Here is a 14,746-nt window from a genome sequence, read left to right on the forward strand (position 1 = left end):
GGCTATTGCTAATTGAGCATATATCATACCTAAATATCCAAAAACTTGGTTTTTTGAACTGAAAATAGGAATAATTTGTGAAATAATTCCAAATCCTGGAATTATTAAAATATATACTTTTGGATGACCAAAAAATCAAAATAAATGCTGATATAAAACGGGATCTCCTCCCCCAGCCGGATCAAAAAAAGTAGTATTAAAATTCCTATCAGTCAATAACATAGTTATTGCTCCTGCTAAAACGGGAAGAGAAAGAAGTAATAGGAATGCCGTTATTAAAACAGATCATACAAATAAAGGAAGCTTATCAAATGTTAAACCTGGTGTTCTCATGTTAAAAATAGTTGTATTAAAGTTAATTGCTCCAGCAATTGAAGAAAAACCGGCACAGTGTAAGCTAAAAATAGCTAGATCTACAGACCCTCCTGAATGAGCTAAAGGCCCAGATAAAGGGGGATAAACTGTTCAACCTGTTCCTGCTCCTTGTTCTACTAAAGATGAAGTTAAAAGTAAAATTAATGCAGGAAGAAGTAGTCAAAAACTTAAATTATTTAGTCTGGGAAAAGCCATGTCTGGTGCTCCTATATATATAGGCACAAATCAATTTCCATAATCTCCTATTAGGACTGGCATAACTAAAAAGAATATCATTACAAAAGCATGAGCTGTTACTATAACATTATATAAATGATCATCTCCTAATACTCTTCCTGGTGCTGAAAGTTCTATTCTAATTAACATACTTAAAGCAGTTCCTATCATTCCAGAAAATGCCCCAAGAATGATATAAAAAGTTCCTATATCTTTGTGATTAGTTGAAAACATTCAACGTGTGATTCAATTATACACTTATCTTTTGAAAAAACAAGTAATTTTCTAATTTTCCTATTGTTGGATTGATCAATAAAAAATAAAAAAAATAAAATAAACTAGAAATTATACTGATTATTATATAAGGGTTTTCTTTAGATTTAGAACCTAATCAAGTTAATAAGATGAAGTTTGCTATAAACATTCAATATAATAATTTTCCTATGGGTCTAAAAGTTAATGAAAAAAATTTATTAGTATGTAAAAATGGAATAGCAAATAAAATTATTATACTTAAAATTAAAGCTAAAACTCCTCCTAACTTGTTAGGAATTGATCTTAATATAGCATAAGCAAATAAAAAATATCATTCTGGCATTATATGAACAGGAGTTACTAATGAACTAGCGTTAATAAAATTTTCTGGGTCACCTAGAGTATTAGTATAAAAAAGTTCTATAAATAATAGAATAAATATTAGTATAAAAAATTCATAAATATCTTTTATTGAAAAATACCAATGAAATGGTACTTTATCAAAATTACTATTAATTCCTAGCGGATTACTAGATCCAACACTATGGATTAGTACTATATGAATTAGAATTAAAGATGCTAATACAAATGGAAATAGATAATGTAATTTAAAAAACCTACCTAAAGTGGCATTATTTACACTAAATTCACCTCAAATTCATTGAACTATATCATCCCCTATATAAGGAATTGCAGATAAAAAGTTTGTAATTACAGTAGCCCCTCAAAAGGACATTTGTCCTCAAGGCAATACATAACCCATAAAAGCAGTAATCAATATTACTATAAATATAATTATACCTGAAAATCAAATAGGTTTTTTTTGATAACCTCCATAGTATAAACTTTTGCCTATGTGAATATAAACACAAATAAAGAATAAAGAAGCCCCGTTAGCGTGAATTGATTTTAATAAAAATCCATAACTTACATCTCTGCATATATGAATTATTGATTTAAAAGCTAAAATTATATCTCCACAATAATGCATAGCTAAAAAAATTCCAGTAATTAATTAAATTGCAAAACACAATCCTAATAAGGATCCAAAATTTCATAAGTAAGTTATATTTGATGGTAAAAGGAAGATCGATTAAAGTAGAATTAATATGTTTTATAAGATGATTGTTTTTTCTAATTCTCATTAAATAGAAATGTTAGTATAAGAACTAAATATTATAGAATCAATAAGTATGTTTGGATAAATCCCTAATACAATAATAAACACTATTAATGGTAATAAACTTTGAAATTCAAAACCTATTATATCTCTTGAAAATTTTAAAAAAGGCGAACTAGAACCAAAAAACATTCTATTGTAAACTCATAAAGAATAAATTAGATTTATGAAAACCCCTAATAAAATTAATAAAATTTTAAACAAAGAAAATTTAAAAGCTGAAATTATTAAAAATAATTCAGCTATAAAATTTAATGTTAAAGGAAATGAAAAATTAGCTAAAACTAAAGTAAATGTAAATATACTTAAAACCGGCATAGTAATAGTTAAACCTCTAAAATATTTTATAATTCTAGAATGAAATCTAAAATACACAATTAAAGTAATAATGAATAAACCTGAACTGGATAAACCATGAGCAATCATCATTAACATTGATCGAACTAATCCTTCAATAGAACGTGAAAAAATTCCTTTAGTCACTAAGCCCATATGAGAAACTGAAGAATAAGCAATTAAACGTTTTATGTCTATTTGACGACATGTAGTTAAAGCACCATAAACTATAGCTACGATACTCATTATAATAATCAATGGATAATAAAATTGAGAAGCCAATGGAAAAACTGGATAACAAAACCTAATTAAACCATAACCCCCTAATTTTAAAAGTATTCCTGCTAATAGAATTGAACCTGCTATTGGTGCTTCTACATGAGCTTGAGGAAGTCAAAAATGAAATGGTACCATTGGTATTTTTACAGCTAAACCTACAAAAAACCCTATAAATAATCAAAATTGAATATTGTATGGAATTTTTATGATTAATAAATTTTCATAATTAGTAGTCCCAGTTAGTGAGTATATTTTAAATATACTTATTAGCATTAGTAAAGATCCTAACAAGGTATAAAAAAAGAAATAAAAAGCAGCTTTAATTTTTTCCTCCCTATAACCTCATATACTAATCTTAATAAATACAGGTATTAATATACTTTCAAACAAAATATAGAACCATAAAATATCTAAAATAGAAAATACTGTAATTAATAAAATAACTGATATAAATAGCAATATATTAAATTCTTTTTTAAAATGTTTTATAGATTTTAAGCTTATTAATATACATATAGGAATTAATAAAATACTTAAGCCTATAAAAAATATAGATAAACCATCAATAGAAAGAACAAAATTATTTCAAAAAATAAATATCGAATTAATAAATAATCAATTAAAATTTAAATTAAATTGAAAATTTAAAATTTTATGATTTAAAATAAAAAATAATATTAAATAAAATAATAATATTAAAGATCAAAACAAAGAAATATTAAAAATATTTTTATTATTTCTTTGAACTAACAAGATATTTAATATGCTTAAAAATGGAATTAATAAAAGAAAAGTTAAATACATCATTTATTAGATAAACCTCAAAAAGCCCATAATAAAGAATTAGTAATAATAATAAATGATAGACTTAAGGGTAGATAAGATTTTCATAATAAACCCATTAATTGATCATATTTTAATCTAGGAAAAGAAGTTCTAACTCAAATAAATAAAAAAACAAACACAATCATCTTTAAAAAAAAAAAATTGTTAATAAAGAAATAATTATTTCAATTTCCTAAAAATAAGATTACAAAAAAAGCACTGGTAAGTATTATATGAGAATATTCTGCCAAAAAGAACAAAGCAAAAGACATTGAAGAATATTCTACATTATAACCAGAAAACTAATTCTGATTTACCCTCAGTTAAATCGAAAGGAGCTCTGTTAGTTTCTGCTAATGAACATATAAAAAACATTATAGCTATGGGTCATAGAGGGAAAATATAAGAAATGCTTTGACTTTGTGAGTTTATTAAAGAATAGATATTTAAAGTTCCAGCACATAGAATACAAGAGAAAACAACTAAGCTAATACATACTTCATAACTTATCATTTGAGCAGCAGCCCTTAATGAACCTAAAAAGGCGTATTTAGAATTAATTGATCATCCAGATAAAAGTATAGAATATATGTTTATTGAAGAAATAGCAAAAATAAACATCACCCCCAAATTAAAATCAAAGATTAAATTATCTACCCCCAATGGAATTATTACTCAAATAAGCAAAGATAAAGTTAAAGCTAAAATAGGAGAAAATAAATAAAGAAATATATTAACATGATTAGGAATAATTAATTCCTTTGAAAATAATGTTACACCATCAGCTAAAGGTTGTAATAACCCATATATTCATACCACATTAGGACCTTTTCTATTCTGACTATAACCTAGAATTTTTCTTTCTGCTAAGGTCAAATAGGCTACAGAAATTAAATCTGGAACAATAATTATCAAAAACTTTATAATTTCTAATATAATTAAATATATATCTTTCATTATCCTTTTAATAAATTTAATAATTTTAAAGAAATAGATCCTTTTATTTTATAAAAAGCTACTATTATTGATAATCCAATAGCTGACTCAATAGCAGCAATAGTTATTATGTATATTGCTACTATTCTAAAGAAAAATTAGTTAATGAACTTAATATAAAATTTATTGAAATAGATAATAATAAAATTTCTATACTAACTAGAATCAATATTATATTGCTTTTATTAATAATTATTCCAATAATACTAATACAAAACATAATTATCACTAATAAATTGAAATCAAATAGTATTATTCTCATTCTACCCCCCCCCCCCCCCTCTTAACCACTCGTAAATTAATCCTATGACTAATACAACTATAAATAAATAAATAACAAATTGTGAATAATAATCTATTAAACTTGAATTTACAGATCATGGAAATAAATAAATAGTTTCTAAGTCGAATACTAAAACAAAATAGCAATTAAAAAAAATCTTATAGAAAATGGTTGACCAGTTGAATGAAAAGGATTAAATTCACATTCATAAATAGAAACTTTTTCTTTATCTGGCGATTTAAAAGAAAGAAAAATTGAAAAAAACAGAAATAACAGAACTAAGTAAAAAACTAATAAATAAATAAATAAATTTAATTTCATGAATTGTTTCTTAAATGTTGTATAAATATTTTTTGCTTCTTTAAATTAAAATTATGAGTAATCGTTAAAACAATTACTCCTATCATCCCTATTGACAGAATAATGCTTATTAACATAAAATTTATATAATATTTAGAGTAAAAAAACAGAACTAAATTATGAAAATTATGATAATTTATTAGATTAAAATTTAAAAAATTATCATTTAAATAATAAGGTAAAAATACATTTTTGTTAATAACTTTTATCACTAATGAAGTTAAAACAATTAAAATTATAGGAATTATATTATTAATATTAGAATTTTTTTTTATTTGAATAATATCTAACATCATTATTACAAATAAAAACAAAATCACTATAGCTCCTACATATATTAATATTAATTATAATGATAGAAATTCTAAGTCTAAATTAATTAATAAAGCAAAAGAAAAAAAAAATACAGCTACTAATCAAAAAACAGAATGAATAGGATTTAAAGAATTAATACACATTGAACACCCTAAAGTTATTAAAATAGAGAAAAAAAAGAAAAAATCATTCATGATTGGATTATAAATCACAGGAAAAAGTTCCCTTTCCCCCACTATGTTACGACTTACTCTATCTTTTATGATCAAGGCGACGGGCTATTTGTATTAATATTTGCACTTATTCATTAAAACCTTATATTTTTAATTACTATTAAATTCTCTTTAAATCACTTTATATTGATTATCCAAATATAAATTTATATTATAATATTTATTGTAGTACATAATATCTCTTTTAATAAAGGCCATAATATTTGACTTTATTCTTTAAAGAATTATGCTTTAACTATAAATTAAAGCTGAAGACAACCATGCAACACTTGTATTTTCAAAAAAAGGTAAGGTACTTCGCGGATTATCGAATTAAATTACATACTCCTCTAATTAGAAAAATTAGAGGAGTATGTAATTTGATTTTCACCTGTTTAGGTATACTAGTCAGATTAATTATTAACAAAAAGATTACCAGGGTATCTAATCCTCTTTAATTATCATTTATTCAAGTTTCTAGTTTTTTTATAAAATTTTTGAAATTTTTAATTATTGTATATTTTACCAAATCAATAATCTTAATTTTACAATTTTTATTCTATACACATTTAACCTATTTTTTTATAAAAATTTATTTTTTAAGTATCACCGCGTCTGCTGGCACTTAATTAGACAAAATTTACGATTACTTTATATCTAAACTACTTTAATTGTATAAATTTCTTTACTGCTGTTAATTTTTCTTTGTTTCAGTAAAAACATGGCTTAAGCTATGCGTCTTAGGATAAAAAAGTATTAAATTTTTTAACCTGATACAAAACAGAAATTACCCTATTTTACTCATTTATCTGCTTCCACTAACATGTATAAACGATTCCAATACTTTTATTTCTCCATAATCAAAAGAAACTGCTATAATTTTAAAATAAAGAGAAAGGAATCGAACCCTTATATTCTGGTCATGAGCCAAATAACTTTCCATTAGTTTACTCTTCTTCTTTTAGAGGATCAAATAATTAAAATTCTTAAAAATTTTCCTATATAAACACTTTTAACGAACTACCTTTTATAAATCACTCAACTAATTAAAATCAGGGAATAAAAAAAATTCTTCGGTTTTCTTCTCCCCTAAAAGAGGATCACCCGACCCCCCCCCCCCCATATGTATATATATGTATACATATATATGCATATATATATATATATATATATATATATATATATATATATATATATATATATACGTATATATATGTATACGTATATATATATATATATATATATATATATATATATATGTATATATATATATACGTATTATATATATATATATACTATATATATAGTATATATATATACTATATATATATATATATATATATATATATACGTATATATATATATTACGTATATATATATATATATATATATATATATATATATATATATATATATCTATATATATATATATATATATATATATATATATATATGTATATATGTATGTATATATATATATACATATATATATATATATATATATATATATATATATATATATATATATATATATATATAGATATATATATACAGATATATACATATATATATATATATATACATATATATACATATATATATATAATATATAATAGTATAATATATATAGATATATATATATATATTTACATATATATATACACACACATATATTTCATCTTATTTATGCTGATGATATTGTCATGTGCATCATAACCAAAGATTTCCAAAATTTATTTGACTTATGCTCAAGTCATGCATTGAAACGTAATACTATTTTAATCAATAGCAATATTCTGGAACAGTTTAGCTAAATTAGAGTTTATCTCATTAACCAATTTGGCTGAAAAAATAATTGTTACTACATGGTTATCAGTTACTGTAACTTTTTCAAAAAGATTCGCTTCATAATCTATATTTCTAATTAATCCACATAAAAATGCATTTACTTCTGTGGTAATTCGTAAGAAACAATACTTCCCATTGTTATTGTTGTAAAGCAGTGAGAACCTTTTAATACAATTCTTGAAATCTGACAAAAGATAAATATAACTTTTTTTGCGTTTAACCATGCTCTAATTAGTAATGCGGAAAATGGCTATTTATTGGAGCTTTTTTTTTTTTTTAAGTTCCGCTTTTATTACAACCTTATATCATCGGTCTTTCTTATAAAAAAATGCTAACTACCAAACTAAAGTTATTTAATAAAGTTATTTACTACCAAAAAATTATTTATTAAATTGCTATTAAAAAAGAAAATCAAATCAATTTACAATGTAAATTGTTTTAATAAACCTGTTGCTAAAGGAACTTTTCTTTTAGTAGTACACAATTCTCTGAATTGGATAAAATAAATGTGCAATATTTTCGATTGTCATGGGCAAATTTTGGGAGTTAACAAACATTAACTGATATCAACAAACAATTAAAATTTTTCTAAAAATCTTGTTTACAAGTTTGTATTTGCTCCGGATAATATCTTTATTAAATTTTTTTTTTCTCTTCATAAAGAAGCATATCTAAAAATCTCAAGAATACAGTATTCAATGGTCCTAAAGATGATTTTTAAACAAAATGACAATGTAAAACTTTAAAGCTCTTTTAGTACCGCAAGTATTTCTGTTGATAAGAAAAAAATTACCTTAAGGAAATCACGAAAGAAGTTTACAAAGCTCATCTAACAATTTATTGCTGTTGATAAGTTCTTTATTGTTTTGAATAAAAAAAATGCATCGACATTCCCATTATTTATTACTGCCGTAGCATCTTTGTTTAACTTGTGCAATACTTTGAATATTTAAGAAACACACCTGAAAAAAAAAAAGTAATATAAAAACTCCCTCGAATGTCTTCATTAGTCGCATTTTTGAAATGAACAATTAAATGTTTACTTAAGATTTCTCAATCTTTAGCAGACAATGTTGGTGTTCTTTAGCCTAATATAAAAGCTTTAATTTCATTGCTGAAGTACGTTTTTTTAATTGTAAGGGTCTGGAGGATTTAAACTCTTGTTCCGCTGTACGAAGTCTTATTAGATATTATTGCCTTTGCTTTTGATTTTAGTAAGTGCTTTCGTACCTTTTTTTTTTTTTTTTAAACAAATTTTACAAGTTATTCTTTTGTCTCTTGCGGTATCGATGCGTGGTCTTCCACGTTTTCCACCTCTTTAGGGTTATTTTCCAATGACGCTTGGATTTGGTTCTGCTTACTTTTTTCAGTGGGACGGGTTGAAATGGCTTAATAAAGTCAATCTTTCTGAAATTTTTCTATGGATATATCTTTAGACTTTCCCATTTTTAGACACCAAAGTTCAAAATTTTAAAATCAAAATTATTACTTAAGCTAACTTTATTAGTCAGAATCACAAAAACACTAAACAGAAAACAAAAAAATTTTTGCTACAATAATTTTGCATAGTTTTGCGATTATTTACATATTCTAGCTTATATTGTTGAAAATTGATGCCACAATTCTTTATAAATGTTTCAACTTAAAAAGCAATTTAGTAAACTAATGTAATTATCTAAAGAAATGGAGTAGAAATAAGTATATTTACTTCTGTTTTTTCCTGTTTATTTTTAAACCATTATTTATTATTGAATCTATGTTTAATTGCAATTTTAGTAAAAAAGAAGTGTGAAATAATTTGGCCACCCATTGTAACTTATAATTAGTTTTATGGGAAATTCATTACTGCTACTTATTTTTTTTTACTTATGAACTCTTTCATTCTACACAACATTATTGTTCATCATTTTTGTATTTATAATTGGTAAGTATAATGCAACTTTTTGTTTTGATAAACTTACGAATTATAATGATTTATATCAAAATCATAGACTTCATCGTCATTTTAACTTTTAAAAAGGTGTCCCGTTTGTCGTTGATACGAGGTTATGAAAAGTCATATGAGAAGAACTATTAATTTCAATTTTTCTTTAAGAAATCATAAAAACTGGAATTTGAAATGTCAGTTATATATATTCCCATTTTAATTTTTTTATATTTTTGAAATCATTAATTATGATATGACTTTTTTTTATGCGCGATTATTTGCTTATTCTTTGAATGATTCTATTTTTAGATAAAGTATTGACAATATTTATGACGTTTTTGTTTTATATATTTTATAACTGACCATGTCTAATTAAAATTGTCCACCAATGCATGATTTCCAATGTATGATAATTAAATAAGTCAGCAGAGAAAAAACTTTTTTGATTAAAAAACGTAAAAAATGACTAAAAAAGAGTAAAAAATTACAGGATTAAGATAATATTTTTAGTTAAATAATAATAAGAACCAGGAGTAATCTGCTTAAAAATTGATGAAAAATTAAATGCACAAACAAAATATAGAAAATAAAAACTCAAAAAAACTCATTTTTTTTCTCAAGTCTCATTATTCTTATTCCATAGTCTTATGGATACAAATTATTTATAAAAAATAATAAATAAGCACACATTAAAATATAAAAACTTAATAAACAATGAAAAAAATTTTTATAAGATTTATGAATTGCGATCTTTTCCCTACATTTATTTGACTTTTAGCCTTAACACAAAATAAGAACATATAAATACATATAAATGGCGCATTAACCCATTTTTAAAAAAAATTTACATATGATAATAGTTGATAACTAAATGTTAATTTTGGCTGACTTAATGAACCATATTTTGTTAATTTTTGGTTGGAAAAAAAAAGGCCTATTTGTTTTTTATTTAATTTAATTTATCAAGTTAATTTGAAATTAACATTCTTATAATTTCTTTTTGAGTTTTTGAAATATAATTAACCTTTTACCTCTGGATTGAAATTAAGTTTTCTTATTTAAATAATTTTTCATGGACACATAATGCTTTTTAAAACTTTAAACAATTCAACATATACATAAAAATATCAGTAAACGTATTTCTTTTTCAAAATTTGGCAATAAAATTTGTTTGTTGCCGGGTCCATACAGAAAATTACCCTATTTCTCTTTCTTTGCCAGTCTGTTCTTAGGATCCAAAGACCTGAGAACCCTCTCCTTTATTCACGAACCTTATTGTTAAAAATGTTTTTAAGGTTAATTTCTCGTAAAAACGAAACACCCCTTAACACATCCACGTTATAGGACTAACAGTTAGTTATAAAGTAAGTTGGTCTAAAATAGTTCCTTAACGCAAGAATATAGAGTTTTTATTTATTACATTTCTTTTTAGCTTGGTAAAACGCTTTTATTTTATAAAACTAATTTTTTATAAATAATTGCGCGGACATTACTATACAAAATATTATAGATATTTACCGAGCAGCTCGAAGAAGTTAAATGTTTTGTTATTATTTTTAATAAACCAAAAACAGTTTGTTTGGCTGTTTAAAATGTTTATAAAAAGCAATGATCCAGCAATGGTGAAACTTCAAGTAGAAGATAAAAGTTAGATAAGTGTTTTTTACTAATTTATTATTGCCCTGTTCCTTTAGAACATTGAGCACTCTATTTGCAAAATACACAAACATAATTTACATATATACATATATATATATATATATATATATATATATATATATATATATATATATATATATATATATATATATATATATATATATATATATATATATATATATATATATATATATATATATATATATATATATATATATATATAAATTTATAAATAGTGTATATATATATATATATTTGTATATATATATATATATATATATATATATATATATATATACATATATATATATATGTATATATATATATATATATATATATATATATACATATATATATATATATATGTATATATATATATATATATATATATATATATATATATATATATATATATATATATATATATATATATAAATTTATAAATAGTATTATACAAATAATAGTATTTTGTAATACAAGGTTTGGGTTTTCATTGTCTTATTGATAGTGTAAAACGTTTTAGTCTGCCGCTTTTTAAATGAAACTAATTATTTCATGTGCTATTGTTTGAAAGTTTTGCGTCATATTGCTACGTATGCGTCATATTTTTAAACACTGCGCGCGACCATGTGATTAAAAATTCCCTGTTCACTTATCCGTTAAATAGATGACCGCTTTTAAAAGAAAATTACTCAATGGCATACTAGTCAGAAGAAATAAATAATGTTGGAAGGTTTTGCTTTGTTTATTCACAACTGTCATTTATGCTAATTAGTAAAACTTAAAATATTCGTCATTTTGACAATTAAGCTTGGCGTTATTGACGTTTATTAAAAAATAGAGATTATTACGACAATAATATTACCTATCTGCAGCACAATAAAAAAAAATCCCGTTTATACTAATTAGTTTGTATCATAGTAACGGTTGGACATTTGACCAATAGCATCCGTTTTCGTCATCAAAATAATAACATTGAACCTACATATTTAGAAGTTCATATCTTCACTTAAATAATTGGCTCCCTGAAGTTAGATAAAGAAGTTAAGTTTTCAAAATTGTGGTTAAAGAATCGTTGAAGAAGCTGAAGAGATTTGCAGATAAAAGCATCAGTAAAGGTAAAATAGCAAAAATCATTAGTTTAAAACACATTCAAATGGACATTTAAAATTGTGGGACATTTTTTAAGAAAATATATCAAAAGAAAGGTCGATCAGAATAAACAAAAAGAGCTTAGAAAAGTGCTTTAGTTGTTTTAGGAGTTTTGTAGGAAGACAAGAATCATACTTGCACTATTTAAATAAAATTTATTTTATAAAGAAATAGAAATACTAAACAAGTGATAGTAACAAATTTTTTCAGTTTATTTATTTTATAAACCTAAATTAAGAGAAATATTTAAAATCGAAATCTTTTTTGTAAATGAATGACTGTCAGAGTAGTAAGGCTTTATTTGTTCAAGAAGTCTAGGAAAGATTTTATTTGTTCCGTAGAGTAAAGTTCTAATTGAACTTTTTAAAAATAAGATTTAAAAAAAAAATGTCAATAAAAAATTAAAGACTAAGTTTATTAATTGTAAACCACCGAATGGGCTGTGCTTTCAATCTTGAACCCAAATCATTTTAACCGTAAGTCTTATATACAAAAATTATTGTTAATCAAAGATTGCGTGCACAAACCAAATTCTTTGGTCAACGTATGCACAATTCACTGCGCTATTTTTCAAATAATCCCAGTGAGCACGCGTTTTCCGGAGGACGTTCGTCGGACGTCTCATGGGCGTTCAGACGTCCGTAACCGTCCGACGGACATCCCACGAAAATGCATGCCCACTGGTAGTCGATATGCGTACACTTTCCACTTTTGCTAAACCAGTCAATGTGCGCCTTTCCTTACATCAGTCGATATATGTGGCATATTAATAAATATATGTACTATAATGTATCTATTAATTTATTATATGTACTGTAATGTATCTATTAAATTATTATTATTATATATATATATATATATATATATATATATATATATATATATATATATAATATATATATATATATATATATATATATATATACAGAGCCGGAACCAGCTTTTTTTCGACTTTGAGATTAGTATTATCTTTCAGCGTTCAAAAATAATGACCATATAAAATCTAAAACCCCTCAAATTGAGGGGGGTTTAAACTTTATATGGTCATAATTTTTGAAAGTTAAAATATTTTGATATGAAATTTAAAATTTATCGATGAATATTAGTCTAGTTGAAAACAGTACAAAACATATTTCATAAACTTGTTGCTCTCACGTTTGGGGCAGGGGGGCACAAAGTTTGGGGCTATTTTGTTCCCAGCCTCCAATCATCGCAATTTTTTGCAAAGCATACTTATTTGACATAAGTATAAACATATAAATGTTTGGAGTTTGCTCCATGTCTGGAAATTAGCTATCTCAAAGACCAAATAATGCTGGTTCCGGCTCTCTCTCTCTCTCTCTCTCTCTCTCTCTCTCTCTCTCTCTATATATATATATATATATATATACATATATATATATATATATATATATATATATATATATATATATATATATATATATATATATATATATATATATATATATATATATATATATATATATATATATATATATATTTATATACATATATATATATATATATATATATACATATATATATATACATATATATATACTATATATATATATATATATATATATATATATATATATATATATATATATATATATATATATATATATACATATATATATATATATATATATATATGTATTCAACGCCATGTAAATTGTACCGACACTAGGGGTGGAATGCAAGAAGCAAACTTGAGTCAAGTTCGGCTTTATATTGTAACCAAGTAGCAGAGTATTTTTATAGGGAAAAACCCATACTCTGCCGCTTTTGGTTACAATGTAAAGTTCAAGTCAAACTTGACTCAAGTTTGCTTCTTGCATTCTACCCTAAGTGTTTTTACCTGTTGTTTTTTAAACAAAATTGCAACAAATTTCTAGCTAACATATTTTTCAAGGTAAAAAAATAAATTTCTTTATTTAGCATAAAAATTTTGCAATACAGATATATTCATGCCTGATGATATTTTAAGTACGCAAAAAAATTAATAGAGTTTTAATTAAATAAGAGCCACTAATTACTGCATATAAATTTACGCTGATTATACTGATATCTGTTATCTGATATATATATATATATATATATATATATATATATATATATATATATATATATATATATATATATATATACATATATATATAATATATGTATTAGGGGGTTGAAATTCTACATTATATAACCGATTTTAAAAGTTCTATTGACTCAAGTTATAAAAACGTCCCCTGTAATTAGAAAAATATGTTTTTGTTTGAAAAATACATAAAAAATTGACAAATTTGCAGATAAATAACAAATTATTTTAACAAAATAACTTTCAGTTAAACAAGATACAATTTAAAAGTTGTTTTGCAGAATAAATCTGTAGTTCATTTTGTCTATATCTCTGGCATGAATATCTTGCATAACTTTTTTGGCTCTTTCAGCACAAATATTGGATCTCTGAGTTCCTTGTATTCTACTGGGTTCCTGTGACCAAAATCTCTTTAAGGTCTTCATGGCTGAAGTTG

General features: G+C 23.8%; 1 protein-coding gene and 1 pseudogene across 2 annotated transcripts in view; one reads left to right on the top strand and one right to left on the bottom strand.

Annotated features, from left to right (window-relative positions):
- LOC100215560 (uncharacterized) overlaps nt 1–14,746 on the top strand; it is a 78,213-nt gene that overhangs the window by 36,630 nt on the left and 26,837 nt on the right. Inside the window, exon 1 of one of the 2 annotated variants that reach the window (XM_065805963.1) lies at nt 11,777–12,184. The exons of the other annotated variant lie outside the window; for it this stretch is intronic. The gene's annotated coding sequence lies outside the window, so the exon portion shown is untranslated. Of the gene's footprint in view, nt 1–11,776; nt 12,185–14,746 lie in introns of those variants that run through there. 2 annotated transcript variants of the gene reach the window in all.
- LOC136085121 (NADH-ubiquinone oxidoreductase chain 4-like) lies at nt 1,991–3,467 on the bottom strand (annotated as a pseudogene).

Source organism: Hydra vulgaris, chromosome 09, assembly GCF_038396675.1.
Source record: "Hydra vulgaris chromosome 09, alternate assembly HydraT2T_AEP".
Classification (NCBI taxonomy): Eukaryota; Metazoa; Cnidaria; class Hydrozoa; order Anthoathecata; family Hydridae; genus Hydra; species Hydra vulgaris.